The sequence below is a fragment of the Aptenodytes forsteri genome, unplaced genomic scaffold (assembly GCF_000699145.1).
Source record: "Aptenodytes forsteri isolate BGI_AS27 unplaced genomic scaffold, ASM69914v1 Scaffold321, whole genome shotgun sequence".
Classification (NCBI taxonomy): Eukaryota; Metazoa; Chordata; class Aves; order Sphenisciformes; family Spheniscidae; genus Aptenodytes; species Aptenodytes forsteri.
In genome coordinates this window covers 1,951,398-1,956,801 of record NW_008795030.1, presented here as the reverse complement: position 1 = coordinate 1,956,801, position 5,404 = coordinate 1,951,398, and positions in this window count along the sequence as shown.

Below are 5,404 nucleotides of genomic sequence, written 5' to 3'. Positions count from 1 at the left end.
TTATTTTTTTAGTAAATGGATTCACATTATGATTCTATCAAGTAATTAAGATGATTGATTATATTTTTTTTAAAACCAAGAAAAAGCGCTTAACATTTTGTTGATCCTGTATAACTCTTGCTTCTAATCTTAAGTCCTTCAAAATATTTTGCACTTTGGATACTGACAGTATGGATTTGCACAGCATACCATGCCTTGCACCTCTGGAATAAAAGCAAACAAATGTCATTGGTATGACATGGTGTAGTAAAGGCTGGAGGAATATTGAACAATGGTAGTGGATGCTGCTGTCAATCCAGTCTTAAAAAGCTATCTAAGTATATGAAATAAATGTGTATAATAAACTACATCAAGAAATACATGTCCATATCTACATCTGTGTACAGATATGGTGCCTCAGAAGGTGTATTTTGAAAGGAAAACACATAGTTGTATGTGTTTGCGAGTCTGACAGAGGCATTGTGACAGCTAATCTCTTAATAATTAAGAACCCTGAAAAGGTGCAGCACTAATTATTATTTTATGTAAATACTGGGATCTGTATGCTTGGATCGATTAAGAATCAGTGACTTAAATTTTCCCTTTCTGAGCTCTTCGGGTAATTTATACTTGATGCTTTTTAAACTTAAGAGTCAGGCCATGTGGTTTACTCTCAAAATGCTACAGAGTGTTTGTGTGTGTACTGCACAGTGCATTGCAGAATTAGATTGATGTATTACTAATTATGGACTGGGGCATTATGTTACCTGATGAATTACATGGTTGCTTGACTCTTCTCTTACTAACGGGCTGTTAACCCCTGTGCCTTTCACATGAGAAAGGGGGTATTGATGGGAGCAGCATCCCTTTTGTGATTCAGATCTCAACTCCAAAGACCGATAAAAATGCAGAGGTTGCTGTCTGCTCTCGGTCTTTAGGACAGACCTCAGTACGGGGCTGTGTTTGGTTACCTGCGGGGGTAAAAGGCTCAGTGCAACGTTTTCCTACAGATCGAACCTGAGGACACCTTTGCAGATCTCCGTGAAAATTTCACTTTTAGTTCACTAGCCCGCAGCTGGGGGAAGAAAAATTATCTTGGGAGTGCAGACGGCAGGGTGTAACAACTGCAGCCTGCTGATGCCTTGTCAGAGGGGCAGGGGCAGGCACTGCCAGCTCGCCTGGAGAAACCGTTTAGGAGCACAATGGGCCTGGAGTACCTCACCCGAAAGCTCCCCAGGGGCTGACAGGGAGCAGTGATAGGAGATAAGGGAGCTGGGAACTTGGTGGTACCAAAGGCATAGCTGAAACGTCCAGACAGCTTTTGGGTTTACTGTGAGGGGAAAAGGTGTCACCGCGGAGGAGGAACCTTGTGAAGAGCTGCTAAAGCCCAACATCTGAGCAATGGGGCTGTCGCGGTAGCTGCTAACCTCTGGTTAATCACCTAGGCCAAAGTCATACAGGGTGTAGCTTTGTAGATATCAGTGGAAGGAAAGGGCTCTCAGGAGCAGTACTTAGAGGATCTGATAAGGGCAGCAGTGCGTGTCTGTGTGTCTCGCACAGCCATTGTTCTTTATAGAACCCCCGCGACAAGCTGAGCACAGGGAGGATGGATCTGAGCTGTGAACATGTACCCAGATGTAGGCTGCTTTTAAGGGAGCTGTGATATCCCCATGGACTGATGCTGCCACCCAAAATGACAAGGAGAATAATCTCATCTCTCCCTTTGCCACTTTAATTTCACAGAAAGGACTGGGAAGAGACTAGCGTGGCATGAGAGCATGAGATGTTTTGTCTATTATAAAATATTCTAACTGATAATTTCCATAGTCTTCTAAATTGAACTTATGTCTAACTCTGCAATGCGTGGGCTTGAAAGAGTTAACCAGGAGTTACTCCCAGTTGTGGTTTTGTGGTCGAAACCATGATCGCCAGAAGCAAATTTTTGTCATGCATAAGGTGTGTTATTAAAACTTGAGTTATGCTCCTGGTGAATGAAAAGTTAAAGCCCTTTTATAAAATCCTGGCAGTAAAGCACACAAGGGATAACCATGCTGAAGCAAGGTATGCTTTCAAGGGAGACATGGGTTTTATTTTTTTTAAGTTATGTAAAGAGAAAGAGAGATTTGTAAATTAAAGAAACAACAATCAAATAACTGCTATGCAATTCACAACAAAGGAGTAAAAGCCCTCTGAATAAACTCTAGACTCAAAGCAGAGATAAATCAACATTTACATAGTATCTCTGCTTTGATGCTTTGGGTCACATTTTCAACCGATTGGTACATCGGTATAATTCCGGTGAAATTTGTAGAATAAAGACAGTTACACTGATGAGGATCTACTCCTGCTTTGTTCGGTCTGGTGTTTAAATTGTTGATCATTGTTAAGTATTCATCCGAAAATGCACTTGCACTTGCATTGCACCTGCAAGCGCTTCAGTTCAGCCGATTGGCAGGGAGGCTGTGCCTCGGATCCTGGAATAGTGTGTGCTCAAGGATGATAAAGGCAACAGCTGAAAAATACGTTAATCAGTAGAATTGGTTATATAGCATGCGATTGTATTCCAGCTGGGACTCCATTGCTAATACCCAAGTTTCAAAGGCTTGGAAGATAAGAAAATGTGATGGCTTGGTTTTTGTTATTCCTTTAGGTGTTATGTTGTTCTGGCTGGTAGCTGTGATTATGGTATGGGTGAGGGTAGCTCTGATCCAAAACCGGTCCTTGTCCCCAGAGTGTTCATAACCACAAGTGTTCAGAGGAAAAGAGCAGGCATCATGTACCAAGGTGCTTGGTTCCCGGGTGCCAGCCACCTGCTGTGTCAAGTTTTTGTTTCTTTGCATCGTTCTGTCTTTGCTGTCTGAGCTGTGATGCTTGCTCTCCAGAAGTGCGTTGTTTAATAGGGTTATACCTAGAACGGGATGAATCATATTTGTTTGGCAAAAACATTGTTTGGAACACATTATGCTATTTTTTTTTTTTTATTAAACAGCAAAGCAAAAGACTCGCCTGACCTTGGGGGACACGTGTTCACAGGCTACTCTGAATCAGAATACGTTAGAGTGTACATACAGAGTACCTCAGCCAAGCACATTATAGGAGATCTGGGTAGCTGAGACCTGGCCAGCCTGAAAAGTCCCTCCAGGATGGGAAGAAAGAGGAAAACAAAAGGGGAGAGCCAACCCTGGCTGTATCTCACCAGGTCTGCAGATAGTCCACAGTGCAGCTGAAGAAGGTACAGCTGCTGCCAGACATCGGGCAAGGATAGTCTGATAGGGCAGGGGAGCAAGCTGCATCGCATGAGGCTTGTGTCAAGTGTCCTGCCCTCACACACACTTCATGTATCCTCTTGGGCAACTCACTGGAGGATTCACCTCACCCACCTTCAGCCAGCTTAAACCCAGGTGCCAAGTTTGTTAGCTGACTGAATTTCCAGGCAATAGGAAGAGATTATTAGCACATCCCAGCCTAAAATGGGAGGACTGAACTGTCCAGTTGGCTCTCAGAGCACGTAGGAAGCCTGAGACTCAATGCATAACTCTAAAGTGGCAAACCTCCCGTGAGGTTAATACTAATCTCTGCTCTTACTACTTTCTTAAATGAGTGCTGGGGTTCACACAGAAATATGTAACATCATTTAGTGTGTTACTGCAGGATCCTCTGATAGGATGTGATGAGGGAAGTATAGAAACTTGAGTAAAACTGGGCTCTGTTCTCAGTCAGGGCCTCTGGGCCCTGCTACAGTACAAATAACCCATAATAATCATTATTAGATTAAAACCAGATTACCTGAAGAGCAGTAAAAAAGAAACAAACTTTGTCGCAAAAGATTGCATATCCCTTTATTGCTCCCATTGTGGGTTTTTTTTAATCCAAGTCTTGTAAAACTGTGAATTTTTTTTTTTTTCACTTAAAAGCCACAGCTCTTGGAGTCGGTGAATATATGAGAATTAAAAAATAAAATAGCAAGTAGCTAGGGTTTTGAATGTGGAAGCTGGGGGGGGGAATCCATAAGCACTGAAAACAAAAAAAGATAGCTGAAAGCACCTAAACTCTTGGAGTTATGAAGCTCTTCTCATCATGTGTAACCTTTCTTACGGTGTTTGAAGGACTGGGAGCTTCAATGCAGTGTGCGTGTGTGTGTTATGTGTTGGTGGAGATGAAGGTTTGTGTTCATGAATACATGTATACATAAGGTGTCCTTATCTGTCTACAATGAAAATAAGAAAGAGGCTGAAGTTTAGACCAATATTTCAGAAGTGCCAGGTGGTAGCAGATGTTCAGTCAGAGGCACTGTTCAGGGCCTGGTTTTTGTGTCCTCCCTTTGGAGGCAGATCACCCTGAAACTCAGGACACCTCAAAACTGAAGCATCCGACATCATAAACTGCTTCTGGAAAAAATCGGCCATAATTCCTGAACTGCAAACTAATTCTGTGCTGTAATTTGTTTTGTTAGGCAGGGAAGGCACTAAAGCACGAATCATTTGTGAAATGTGATTGTGTGGGTGGATACCTCAAGGATGATGTTATCAGGTAAAATGCAATACCAGCTGGTGTCCCCCAAACGTCACTCAACACTGAATTGTCACTCAACACTGAATCGTTTCAGGGAGCCCTGCAGGCTAGAAAGGCAGGAACCAGTCCAATGCTGGTGAGGTTTATAGCAGAGGTTCAGGTCTGGTTCTGTTCTCTAATCTTCACTGAACAGCCTCAGATAAGTCATTTTAATGTCAATCCCCATGCCTCAGTTTCTCCTCCTGTGATAATAAATGGCTTCAAAAGTGGGGAATTAGGCTGGTGTAAAAATGGAAGAATACTGAACTCGGATCTTGGGTTTGTGGGCCCTAAAGAGCTGTAAGTAACCCAAGAGGGCCAAAAGACAGGCGAGTTCCCTGCATATTACCCAGGTAGCGCCTGCCCCTGGAAGGTTTGTCTGGCTCCACGACGCTTTGGATTCAGCCTGCAAACCCTTCCAACTGGTTTCAGCTCCGCGGGAGATTTGGGGTGGGGGATTCAGTCAAAGAGCTTGGCAGGGTTCTGTCTCCCCAAGTGTCAGCACAACGTGCATCACCCCGGTCCCCACCCTCCTCCATCCCACCTGCCGGGACGCACCACACCTTCCCCGCTGTATGGCTGGAGCCAGCTGCACGGCTAACCCATCTTCCTGGGTGGTGCTGAGCACCACTGGCTTGCATCGACGCTGAGGACTTTCAGCGCCCTTTTGGGAAACAGGAGCCATTTCTCAAAGATGCTCACGATGGCCCCTTTTCTTTCCATCCCAGCCACTGCACATTTCTGCTCTGCACTTATTAAATGCAGGTGGATGCCCTGTTGTGTGCATCTGTGCAGGGTCTCTGGTTGAGTGCGATGGGGTGTTGTGGTTTAACCTGGCAGGCAGCTAAACACCACACAGCCGTTCGCTCACTCC